Here is a 13,684-nt window from a genome sequence, read left to right on the forward strand (position 1 = left end):
CAACCGTTTAAACGAGCATCGTCGGGAGCAGGCCGGGGGGCGTGACCGGGCACGAGCCGTCCCTCCCCCTTCCGGTTCCGAAAAGGTGACGTCGTCCCCACGCTTCACTGCCAGAGAGCTCTGTGTGGCTACAGCTCCCCCTGCTGAGGAGACTATGGACACGAGCAGGGCCAAAGTAAAAACAAACATTAGACAAAGGAGGCTGGCCCGCGGGAAGTGTTTTATCTGCGGCTCTTGTGAGCACCTGCAGAAGGACTGCCCCAAACGGTCAAACTACAATGCCCGTCCTTAGAAACTGGGCTAAGGGTGGGCCATAACACGCACGCGGGGAAACCCCGCAAATCTGCACGAATCCCAGTAACAATCCTTTGTGGGGATTTAACCCTTCACGCCCCAGCACTGGTAGACACGGGGTCGGAAGGGAATCTGCTGGATAGCAGATGGGCAAAGGAAGTAGGGCTCCCCCTGGTGGCTCTGCCGGCACCATTGCAGGTGCGAGCACTAGATGGCACCCTGCTTCCGTTAATCACACATCAGACACAACCAGTGACTTTGGTTGTGTCTGGGAATCACAGGGAGGAGATTGTGTTCCATGTAACACCATCTACCTCCCGAGTGATTTTGGGCTTTCCATGGATGGTGAAGCACAATCCCCGGATAGATTGGCCGTCCGGGGTTGTGACGCAGTGGAGCGAAACCTGCCACCGGGAGTGTTTAGGATCCTCGGTTGATCCCGGCACTACGGCTAATGAGGAGGTCAAATTCCCCCCCAATCTATCGGCGGTGCCAAAGGAGTACCATGATCTTGCTGACGTTTTCAGCAAAGATCTGGCGCTCACTCTTCCCCCGCACCGACCGTATGATTGTGCCATCGATTTGGTCCCGGGCGCTGAGTACCCATCCAGTAGGTTGTACAACCTCTCACGTCCGGAATGCGAATCAATGGAGACCTACATCCGGGACTCCTTAGCTGCCGGGTTGATCCGGAACTCCACCTCCCCGATGGGTGCTGGTTTCTTTTTTGTGGGTAAAAAAGACGGCGGACTCCGTCCATGCATTGATTACAGAGGGCTGAACGAGATCACGGTTCGCAACCGATACCCGTTACCTCTGTTGGATTCAGTGTTCACGCCCCTGCATGAAGCCCAAATTTTTACGAAATTGGACCTTAGAAACGCAGACCACCTGGTTCGGATCCGGAAGGGAGACGAATGGAAGACGGCATTCAACACCCCGTTAGGTCACTTTGAGTACCTGGTCATGCCGTTCGGCCTCACTAACGCCCCCGTGACGTTCCAAGCTTTGGTAAATGACGTCTTGCGGGACTTCCTGCATCGGTTCGTCTTCGTATATCTGGACGATATACTCATCTTTTCCCCGGACCCTGAGACCCATGTCCAGCATGTACGTCAGGTCCTACAGCGGTTGTTGGAGAACCGGCTGTTTGTGAAGGGCGAGAAGTGCGAGTTCCACCGCACTTCTTTGTCCTTCCTGGGGTTCATCATCTCCTCCAACTCCGTCGCCCCTGATCCGGCTAAGGTTGCGGCGGTGAGAGATTGGCCCCAACCAACAAGCCGCAGGAAACTACAGCAGTTCCTCGGCTTTGCAAATTTCTACAGGAGGTTCATTAAAGGTTACAGTCAGGTAGTTAGCCCCCTGACTGCCCTGACCTCCACCAAGGTCCCCTTCGCCTGGTCGGATCGGTGCGAAGCCGCGTTCCAGGAGTTGAAACGCCGGTTCTCGACTGCACCAGTTCTGGTGCAGCCTGATCCTGATCGCCAGTACATAGTAGAAGTGGACGCCTCTGACTCAGGGATAGGAGCCGTGCTGTCCCAGAGCGTGGAGGCTGATAAAGTTCTCCATCCTTGTGCCTTTTATTCCCGCAGGTTGACCCCAGCTGAACGGAACTATGACGTCGGCAATCGGGAGCTCCTCGCAGTGAAGGAGGCTCTTGAAGAGTGGAGACACCTGCTGGAGGGGGCATCGTTGCCCTTCACGGTTTTCACGGACCATCGGAACCTGGAGTACATCCGGACCGCCAAGCGGCTGAACCCCAGGCAAGCCCGCTGGTCTCTGTTCTTCGGGCGCTTTGACTTCCAGATCACGTACCGCCCCGGGACCAAGAGCCAAAAATCAGATGCGTTGTCCCGGGTGCACGAAGAAGAAGCCAAAGCGGGGCTGTCTAACCCCACCAAGACCATCATCCCCGAGTCCACTGTCGTGGCCACCCTCACCTGGGACGTGGAGAAGACCGTCCGGGAGGCCCTGACAAGGAGCCCGGACCCGGGGACTGGCCCCAAGAACAAACTGTACGTCCCACCAGAGGCAAGAGCTGCCGTATTGGACTTCTGTCACGGGTCCAAGCTCTCCTGTTATCCCGGAGTGCGTAGGACAGTGGCAGTGCTCCAGCAGCGCTTCTGGTGGGCGTCCCTGGAAACCGACGTCCGGGACTACGTCCAGGCCTGTACCATCTGCGCCAGGGGCAAGGCAGACCATCGGAGGACTATGGGACTCCTCCAACCCCTACCAGTGCCTCATCGCCCCTGGTCTCACATCGGCCTGGACTTCATCACGGGCCTCCCGCCGTCCCAGGGCAACACCGTGATTCTCACGATAGTGGACCGGTTCTCCAAGGCGGCCCACTTCGTGGCCCTCCCGAAGCTCCCAACGGCCCAGGAGACGGCAGACCTCCTGGTCCACCACGTCATGCGGCTGCATGGGATACCATCGGACATCATTTCAGATCGTGGTCCCCAGTTCTCTTCGCAGGTGTGGTAGAGTTTCTGTAAGGAGCTGGGGGCCACCGTGAGTCTCTCGTCCGGGTACCACCCCCAGACAAACGGCCAGGCAGAGCGGGCCAACCAGGAGCTGGAGCAGGCCCTTCGATGCGTCACCTCCGCGCATCCGGCGGCCTGGAGTCACCATCTGGCCTGGATCGAGTACGCCCATAACAGCCAAGTTTCGTCTGCTACCGGCCTCTCCCCTTTTGAGGCATGTTTGGGGTACCAGCCCCCATTGTTCCCGCTGGTGGAGAGAGAGGTCGGTGTGCCCTCGGTCCAGGCCCACCTCAGGAGGTGCCGCCGGGTGTGGCGGACCACCCGCTCTTCCCTGTTAAAGGCCCGGACGAGGGCCAAGGCCCATGCGGACCGCCGGCGTTCCCCGGCCCCCACATACCAGCCCGGGCAGGAGGTGTGGCTCTCGACCAAGGACACCCCTTTGTGTGTCGACTCCCCGAAGTTGAAAGACAGGTTCATAGGACCCTTCAAGATCCTCAATATCATCAACCCGGCCGCAGTGAAGCTTCAACTCCCGGCTTCACTGCGGATTCACCCTGTTTTTCACGTTTCCCGTCTCAAGCCACACCACACCTCGCCCCTCTGTACTCCGGGGCCTACGCCGCCTCCTGCCCGGCTCATTGACGGGGAGCCTGCCTGGACAGTCCGCAGGCTCCTGGACGTCCGTCGTAAGGGCCGGGGGTACCAATATCTGGTGGACTGGGAGGGGTATGGACCTGAGGAACGCTCCTGGGTGAAGAGGAGCTTCATCCTGGACCCGGCCCTCCTGGCCGATTTCTACGCAAGACATCCGGACAAGCCTGGTCGGACGCCAGGAGGCGCCCGTTGAGGGGGGGGTCCTGTTGTGTGGGCCGCTGAAGAGGAGGTACTGCTGGCCCACCACCACCAGAGGGCGCCCTGCTTGGAGTGCAAGCTCCAAGCACGAGAGGGCGCCAGACCTAGAAGAAGTGACAGCTGTCATTCATCCCCTGCACCAGCTGTCACTCGTTCATCATCATCACCATCATAAAAGCCGGACCAACTCCACCTCCTCGCCGAGAAATCGACTACCAGTAACAAGGTAATTTCTCTGCTGACTGACACTGTGTGTGTTTAACCTGAACTTCTATTGCAGCCGTTTTCCTGGAGTGTTTCCTTATCTGGAGGATTGGCGTTTGGTGTGACAGTGACGGCTTCGCCTCACACCCCAACTCAGATAAGTGGTTGACCAGAAGCTGCACGAGTGTGTGTGATTGGAGGTGGAGGTGCTCCCTCCTAACTGTGTTTGGACTGTGGATTACTGAGTGTGCGGACTCACACTCACACATCATATCTCCGCTTTCTGCCAGCAGTACCAGGGTCGACAGCCGAAGACAGAGGCCACCTGGGGACTCGGGACTTGGCGGCTCCGGTGTCCTTCAGACCGTTGGTGGTGGAAGCCCTGTGGGACGCGGCTTCTCTCTCGTCGGGGGTCTTCTATCTTCGAGCCTGCCCACACGTCACCTGGTGTTTATTGACTGTGCAAATTACTGTACATTTCGTTGTGTATTGTCACAACATTAAATTGTTACCTTTTGGCTTACTCATTGTCCGTTCATTTGCGCCCCCTGTTGTGGGTCCGTGCTACGACACCTTCCCAACACTTTCATTCATATGGCAGAACATTTAAAATAAAATTGTGCTATACACGAGTTTTGAATTCATTTTTGGATTTTGTGTATAACAATGCAATTAATCATGATTAATCATGGAAATCATGCGATTAATCGTGATTCAAATTTTTAATCGATGCCCAGCTCTAAATAAAAGAACAGAAAATATAGGGCAATCAAACATTTACAGATCAAATTTGTCTATAAAAGAAACTGATTTTGAAGCATTATTGGATTCAATCAATGATAAAGACTTATAATAGTTTTACCTCATTTCTCCAATGACTGTCTGGTTTTGTCTTGGAAAAAAAACCTCAACAACATCATTTATCTTTTCAGTTGGTTAAATCTTGTTCACTCAACACGCACGGGATATTGCATATTTCGGTGCTTCGTGCCCTTTTTGCCCTCTTTGGTAGTGAGGCCGTGCCCCCACGTAGCCACGCAGTGTTATGTTAGCGGTATAGGGAGTGTGCCCTCTAGCTGAAAACAGACCAGCTGATTGGTCACCGACTCACCAATAAACTTTATGTAAGCTGTTGTCTGCATGTTGGCGTTTGTGTGTGATGTCACTGACAACACGTCGGCTGACACACTGTCGAGCGCGTGGCTTTAACCCTGTGAGGTCCAGAGGGACTTTCTGTAGTTCCTCTTTTCAGGTACTTTTTGGTGGTGTCCCCGTGGTTCTTTCTGTGTGGAGTTTGTGTGTTGTCCCCGTGTTTGTGTGGGTTTCCTCTGGGTGCCTCGGCTCCTCCCACAAACAAAGACATGCAGGTAAGGTGGACTGGAAACTTTAAATTGTCCGTAGGTTTGAATGTGTTTGTTTGTCTGTATGTGTCCCTGTGTCAGACTGGCATCCTGTCCAGGGTGAACCCCGCCTCATGCCCTGTGACTACTGGGATAGACTCCACCCATACCCTTAACTGGAGTAAGTGGGTATAGAAACTGGATGAATGTGTCACATCATTGCCTGGACCACTGGACAGAAAAATAACTTTTCTCTAACTGAAAAAGTTTTATACATTTTTTGATAAATCTTCAAATCTTTATTAAAAATACACCTTTATTTATGTATTAAATTACAGCATTATTCATATGGATGAACTGTTTTGGTGCTACAAATAAATTTACTAAAGTCTTCAGGTCACAAAAGTAGAATAATATATTAAGAAAAGTGTTTAATAATGTACAAAATGAAAATATGCAAATTCACATATTGAGTGAAAATGTCATTCAGAATATACAACCAAATCTGAGTAGGGTTGGGTATCGAGAACTGGTTCTTTTCGGGTATCATTAAGAAATGATTCGATCCACCGACATCAATAGTGTTTTTGCTTAATGATTCTCTTATCAGTCCTTCAGAGTGGCCGTTGTTTTGGGGGGTGTTTGTCGGGAAAATGATCATGTCTCTATGTTGATTACAGACCCCCTGCAGGGTCTGTAATCAACCGTTTCTGCAGCGTGACTCTTCTTTGAAGCTCAAAGCAATGAAGCATTGATCCGACCTGCTGTTTCGTTGATTCTTTGTTTTATTTCACTTTATCTTAATTTTTCCCTGTTAAAACCCTAAAGAGCATACGAGGTCTGTGATAAAGTAACAGACCTTATTATTTTTTTCAAAAACCATATGGATTTAAATCACGTGTGATTACATCAGACATGCTTGAACCCTCGTGGGCATGCAAGAGTTTTTTCACACCTGTCGGTTACATCATTCGCCTGTGGGCAGTCTTTGAGTGAGGAGTGGCCCACCCTCTCGTCGATTTTTTTCATTGTTTAGTAATGACTCAGAGACTGCTGCTTTGTTTGATCAAAATTTTTTCAAAACTGTAAGGCACAACTGAGTGGACACCATTCGATAAATTCAGCTGGTTTTCGGTAAAAATTTTAACGGCTGATGAGAGATTTTGGTCTGGTAGTGTCGCCGTAAGGACGGCCCACGGCGCCTGACGGCGATCTGCGCTTCGAGGCGGCAGCGTCTCACCGTTTCAAGTTGAAAACTTCCACATTTCAGACTCTGTTGACCCAGTAAGTCATCAGAGAACAGAGAACTTTCAGAAGAAGTCGGCATGAGGAGTTTATTCGGACATTCCATTGTTAACAGACATTTTGTAATGAAAGAACGTGCGGGCAGAGTCGCATGTCGAGCCGGACCCGACCGCGGGGGGTCGTGACAGGAAAAACACCTCCGTTGGAAACCTTAACAGACAAGTTGGAACATGCCCAAGCTGTTAAACAATTTCTCAGTTACTCACTTGTTGAAAGCCATCAAAAGCCGCCTGAATTTTACAAATGTTTTTCAACACGGAGGTGTTTTTCCTGTCGCGGCACACACAGAATTTGCGCGCACGTCTTTCATTACAAAATGTCCTTAAACAGTGGAATGTCCGCATAAAGTCCTCATGCCGGCCTCTTCTGAATCTTCTCTGTTCTCTCACGACGTCCTGGGTGAATTAAGCCTTAAATTAGGATGCTTTCAGGTCGAAACAGGCCGACGACGGTGCCTGGAAGCCATTTTTTGAAAAAAATAAAAAGGACCGCTTTTTTCATTACAGACCTCGTATGTCTGTGAGTAATATTTACCTTTTTTATGTTGAACTGACCTGTTACGGTCTTCTGAAACAGTTGATAGATGTATTTTATAACTTAAATACAGGACCGATGCTAACGTGTTAGCATGTCTATGGAGTTTCCAATGTTAAAGTTAGCATTAAGCTGTTCGCGTCTCAGCATGTTTGTGTGCATTTGTTTTCTGTATAATAATTAATGGCTCAGCGTTTGTTGTCGTAAAAGAGCCAAATGTATTACAAATTGTAATATTTTGTAAATTTTTTGTTTATATATTATTAATAATAATAATAACAGCAACAACAACAACAATAGTAATATAACTAATAATGCTACAATACAATTTTAGAGAAAGAGACAAAAAGAACCTGATTAAAAACACAAGAGAATATATAAAACTAACTAACACACACTCGCCTTCAACCGCTTAGTCCAATCAAGGGTTGCGGGGGGCTGGAGCCTATCCCAGCAGTAAACAACTAACAATGAACATAAATAAATGAATATAGAAATAAGTGTTTCCCGTGAACACCTAGTGACTCTTCCACCTCCATTTCATCCCTGTCTTATTTACGTTTAATGACAGTTTGTTTCAGTCAAACCATATTTTCAATGTGTTAATTTCTTCAGTGATTTCCTCCAGAACTATCTGCCAAACTAGAAAACTGCTGCATCCTAGTAAGAGCAGAATACTACTGGAATGAATGTGAATAAGGAAAGTTGGGTTTTTTCTCACTAAATGGATGCTGCACTCACTGCAGTTTATTGTCTGGAATAGTCCCAGATTGCATTTCAGAGCTTCTAGAATTCAAACATTTTCGTGCAGGTGGTGGTGGGGGGTAATTTTGGGTTTCAGCTTTTTTTTTGTTTTTCACCACTTTCATCCCTGAATGTGTCAATCGTGAGTCACTTTTGTGCAGATTAAAGTCACTAACTGGGACTCCTGTCTTGTTGGAAGAAAGAAACGAGAATCGTCCTCCGTTCTGTTCACACAGCTCCAAACGCTGCGCGGCTCTCTGACGAGTCAAGTTAGAACTATAGAGTCCAGTCGGAATTAATAAATTCAAAGTGAAACACCGTTTAAATCAAATGATGCCTTTTTCCAAATGTTGTAATACAAACAAACTGCAATCAATCTAAATGTCCTTTTTCCTCCCAAAATGAGACGTCCTGCGCTGACGTGCAGATGACTGAGCTCAGCTCAGATGTACGGAGAGACATTCAGGCCAAAATGTCTGAAAGGAAATGCTTTTAACAGAAACTACAGATTTTATTTATGTCCAGAGATCAAGGATCCAGTGACCGATTTAAAATGTTGTTGACATAGAAAACCTGTAAAGTCTACTTTTAGTAGACAGAAAATTCACAAGAGGTACTGATCAGGAGAATCGATATTGATAAAATCTTATCAATTCCCATCCCTAGAGAAAATGACACGAAATAAAGATGGCACACTGCACGTCAACTTTGATCCATTCATTCCATTGAGAGAAATTTACATTTTTAGAGCCGACCATGTTCACTTTTACACCAGAAATATTGGACAAAGAGCGACTGACGGTCCCTCTGAAACAGACAGGGTCACGTACAGTTAGTATAATCACACAACAGACAAGTAACAAACGGGCAACAGACAGGGTCACGTACAGTTAGTCCAACCAGACAGCAGACAGGCTCATGTACAGTCAGTCTAACCAGACAGCAGACAGGCTCATGTACAGTCAGTCCAACCAGACAGCAGACAGGCTCATGTACAGTCAGTCCAACCAGACAGCAGACAGGCTCATGTAAAGTCAGTCCAACCAGACAGCAGACAGGCGCATGTAAAGTCAGTCCAACCAGACAGCAGACAGGCGCATGTAAAGTCAGTCCAACCAGACAGCAGACAGGCGCATGTAAAGTCAGTCCAACCAGACAGCAGACAGGCTCATGTAAAGTCAGTCCAACCAGACAGCAGACAGGCTCATGTAAAGTCAGTCCAACCAGACAGCAGACAGGCTCATGTAAAGTCAGTCCAACCAGACAGCAGACAGGCTCATGTAAAGTCAGTCCAACCAGACAGCAGACAGGCTCATGTAAAGTCAGTCCAACCAGACAGCAGACAGGCTCATGTACAGTCAGTCTAGTCAGACAGGCTCATGTACAGTCAGTCTAGTCAGACAGGCTCATGTACAGTCAGTCTAGTCAGACAGGCTCATGTACAATCAATCAATCAATCAATTTTATTTATATAGCGCCAAATCACAACAAACAGTTGCCCCAAGGCGCTTTATATTGTAAGGCAAGGCCATACAATAATTACAGAAAAACCCCAACGGTCAAAACGACCCCCTGTGAGCAAGCACTTGGCGACAGTGGGAAGGAAAAACTCCCTTTTAACAGGAAGAAACCTCCAGCAGAACCAGGCTCAGGGAGGGGCAGTCTTCTGCTGGGACTGGTTGGGGCTGAGGGAGAGAACCAGGAAAAAGACATGCTATGGAGGGGAGCAGAGATCAATCACTAATGATTAAATGCAGAGTGGTGCATACAGAGCAAAAAGAGAAAGAAACACTCAGTGCATCATGGGAACCCCCCAGCAGTCTACGTCTATAGCAGCATAACTAAGGGATGGTTCAGGGTCACCTGATCCAGCCCTAACTATAAGCTTTAGCAAAAAGGAAAGTTTTAAGCCTAATCTTAAAAGTAGAGAGGGTGTCTGTCTCCCTGATCTGAATTGGGAGCTGGTTCCACAGGACAGGAGCCTGAAAGCTGAAGGCTCTGCCTCCCATTCTACTCTTACAAACCCTAGGAACTACAAGTAAGCCTGCAGTCTGAGAGCGAAGCGCTCTATTGGGGTGATATGGTACTATGAGGACCCTAAGATAAGATGGGACCTGATTATTATCCAAACCTTATAAGTAAGAAGAAGAATTTTAAATTCTATTCTAGAATTAACAGGAAGCCGATGAAGAGAGGCCAATATGGGTGAGATATGCTCTCTCCTTCTAGTCCCCGTCAGTACTCTAGCTGCAGCATTTTGAATTAACTGAAGGCTTTTCAGGGAACTTTTAGGACAACCTGATAATAATGAATTACAATAGTCCAGCCTAGAGGAAATAAATGCATGAATTAGTTTTTCAGCATCACTCTGAGACAAGACCTTTCTAATTTTAGAGATATTGCGTAAATGCAAAAAAGCAGTCCTACATATTTGTTTAATATGAGCTTTGAATGACATATCCTGATCAAAAATGACTCCAAGATTTCTCACAGTATTACTAGAGGTCAGGGTAATGCCATCCAGAGTAAGGATCTGGTTAGACACCATGTTTCTACGATTTGTGGGGCCAAGTACAATAACTTCAGTTTTATCTGAGTTTAAAAGCAGGAAATTAGAGGTCATCCATGTCTTTATGTCTGTAAGACAATCCTGCAGTTTAGCTAATTGGTGTGTGTCCTCTGGCTTCATGGATAGATAAAGCTGGGTATCATCTGCGTAACAATGAAAATTCAAGCAATGCTGTCTAATAATACTGCCTAAGGGAAGCATGTATAAAGTGAATAAAATTGGTCCTAGCACAGAACCTTGTGGAACTCCATAATTAACCTTAGTCTGTGAAGAAGATTCCCCATTTACATGAACAAACTGTAATCTATTAGATAAATATGATTCAAACCACCGCAGCGCAGTGCCTTGAATACCTATGGCATGCTCTAATCTCTGTAATAAAATTTTATGGTCAACAGTATCAAAAGCAGCACTGAGGTCTAACAGAACAAGCACAGAGATGAGTCCACTGTCTGAGGCCATAAGATCATTTGTAACCTTCACTAATGCTGTTTCTGTACTATGATGAATTCTAAAACCTGACTGAAACTCTTCAAATAGACCATTCCTCTGCAGATGATCAGTTAGCTGTTTTACAACTACCCTTTCAAGAATTTTTGAGAGAAAAGGAAGGTTGGAGATTGGCCTATAATTAGCTAAGATAGCTGGGTCAAGTGATGGCTTTTTAAGTAATGGTTTAATTACTGCCACCTTAAAAGCCTGTGGTACATAGCCAACTAATAAAGATAGATTGATCATATTTAAGATCGAAGCATTAAATAATGGTAGGGCTTCCTTGAGCAGCCTGGTAGGAATGGGGTCTAATAGACATATTGATGGTTTGGATGAAGTAACTAATGAAAATAACAGAACAATCTGAGAGAAAGAGTCTAACCAAATACCGGCATCACTGAAAGCAGCCAAAGATAACGATACGTCTTTGGGATGGTTATGAGTAATTTTTTCTCTAATAGTTAAAATTTTATTAGCAAAGAAAGTCATGAAGTCATTACTAGTTAACGTTAAAGGAATACTCGGCTCAATAGAGCTCTGTCTCTTTGTCAGCCTGGCTACAGTGCTGAAAAGAAACCTGGGGTTGTTCTTATTTTCTTCAATTAGTGATGAGTAGTAAGATGTCCTAGCTTTACGGAGGGCTTTTTTATAGAGCAACAGACTCTTTTTCCAGGCTAAGTGAAGATCTTCTAAATTAGTGAGACACCATTTCCTCTCCAACTTACGGGTTATCTGCTTTAAGCTGCGAGTTTGAGAGTTATACCATGGAGTCAGGCACTTCTGATTTAAAGCTCTCTTTTTCAGAGGAGCTACAGCATCCAAAGTTGTCTTCAATGAGGATGTAAAACTATTGGCGAGATACTCTATCTCACTTACAGAGTTTAGGTAGCTACTCTGCACTGTGTTGGTATATGGCATTAGAGAACATAAAGAAGGAATCATATCCTTAAACCTAGTTACAGCGCTTTCTGAAAGACTTCTAGTGTAATGAAACTTATTCCCCACTGCTGGGTAGTCCATCAGAGTAAATGTAAATGTTATTAAGAAATGATCAGACAGAAGGGAGTTTTCAGGGAATACTATTAAGTCTTCAATTTCCATACCATAAGTCAGAACAAGATCTAAGATATGATTAAAGTGGTGGGTGGACTCATTTACATTTTGAGCAAAGCCAATTGAGTCTAATAATAGATTAAATGCAGTGTTGAGGCTGTCATTCTCAGCATCTGTGTGGATGTTAAAATTGCCCACTATAATTATCTTATCTGAGCTAAGCACTAAGTCAGACAAAAGGTCTGAAAATTCACAGAGAAACTCACAGTAACAACCAGGAGGACGATAGATAACAACAAATAAAACTGGTTTTTGGGACTTCCAATTTGGATGGACAAGACTAAGAGTCAAGCTTTCAAATGAATTAAAGCTCTGTCTGGGTTTTTGATTAATTAATAAGCTGGAATGGAAGATTGCTGCTAATCCTCCTCCTCGGCCCGTGCTACGAGCGTTCTGGCAGTTAGTGTGACTCGGGGGTGTTGACTCATTTAAACTAACATATTCATCCTGCTGTAACCAGGTTTCTGTAAGGCAGAATAAATCAATATGTTGATCAATTATTATATCATTTACCAACAGGGACTTAGAAGAGAGAGACCTAATGTTTAATAGACCACATTTAACTGTTTTAGTCTGTGGTGCAGTTGAAGGTGCTATATTATTTTTTCTTTTTGAATTTTTATGCTTAAATAGATTTTTGCTGGTTATTGGTGGTCTGGGAGCAGGCACCGTCTCTACAGGGATGGGGTAATGAGGGGATGGCAGGGGGAGAGAAGCTGCAGAGAGGTGTGTAAGACTACAACTCTGCTTCCTGGTCCCAACCCTGGATAGTCACGGTTTGGAGGATTTAAGAAAATTGGCCAGATTTCTAGAAATGAGAGCTGCTCCATCCAAAGTGGGATGGATGCCGTCTCTCCTAACAAGACCAGGTTTTCCCCAGAAGCTTTGCCAATTATCTATGAAGCCCACCTCATTTTTTGGACACCAGTCAGACAGCCAGCAATTCAAGGAGAACATGCGGCTAAACATGTCACTCCCGGTCCGATTGGGGAGGGGCCCAGAGAAAACTACAGAGTCCGACATTGTTTTTGCAAAGTTACACACCGATTCAATGTTAATTTTAGTGACCTCCGATTGGCGTAACCGGGTGTCATTACTGCCAACGTGAATTACAATCTTACCAAATTTACGCTTAGCCTTAGCCAGCAGTTTCAAATTTCCTTCAATGTCGCCTGCTCTGGCCCCCGGAAGACAATTGACTATGGTTGCTGGTGTCGCTAACTTCACATTTCTCAAAACAGAGTCGCCAATAACCAGAGTTTGATCCTCGGCGGGTGTGTCGTCGAGTGGGGAAAAACGGTTAGAAATGTGAATGGGTTGGTGGAGTACACAGGGCTTCTGTTTAGGGCTACGCTTCCTCCTCACAGTCACCCAGTCGGCCTGCTTTCCCAGCTGCTCGGGATCTGCCAGAGGGAAACTAACGGCGGCTAAGCTACCTTGGTCCGCACCGACTACAGGGGCCTGGCTAGCTGTAGAATTTTCCACAGTGCGGAGCCGAGTCTCCAATTCGCCCAGCCTGGCCTCCAAAGCTACAAATAAGCTACACTTATTACAAGTACCATTACTGCTAAAGGAGGCCGAGGAATAACTAAACATTTCACACCCAGAGCAGAAAAGTGCGGGAGAGACAGGAGAAGCCGCCATGCTAAACCGGATAAGAGCTAGTAGCTGCGCTAAGCTAGCGGATTCCTAAAAACACACAAAGTGAATAATGTGTAAATAATTTAGAGGTGATTCAGCAGAGGGAGTGCTTT

The 13,684-nt window shown here is 46.7% G+C and overlaps 1 protein-coding gene across 1 annotated transcript in view; it reads right to left on the reverse strand.

Moving 5' to 3' along the window:
* The window catches only part of aars2 (alanyl-tRNA synthetase 2, mitochondrial (putative)), a 79,261-nt gene that overhangs the window by 30,103 nt on the left and 35,474 nt on the right, over positions 1-13,684 (reverse strand). The gene's annotated exons all lie outside the window — the stretch shown is intronic.

This window comes from Thalassophryne amazonica, chromosome 15 (genome assembly GCF_902500255.1).
Source record: "Thalassophryne amazonica chromosome 15, fThaAma1.1, whole genome shotgun sequence".
NCBI lineage: Eukaryota > Metazoa > Chordata > Actinopteri > Batrachoidiformes > Batrachoididae > Thalassophryne > Thalassophryne amazonica.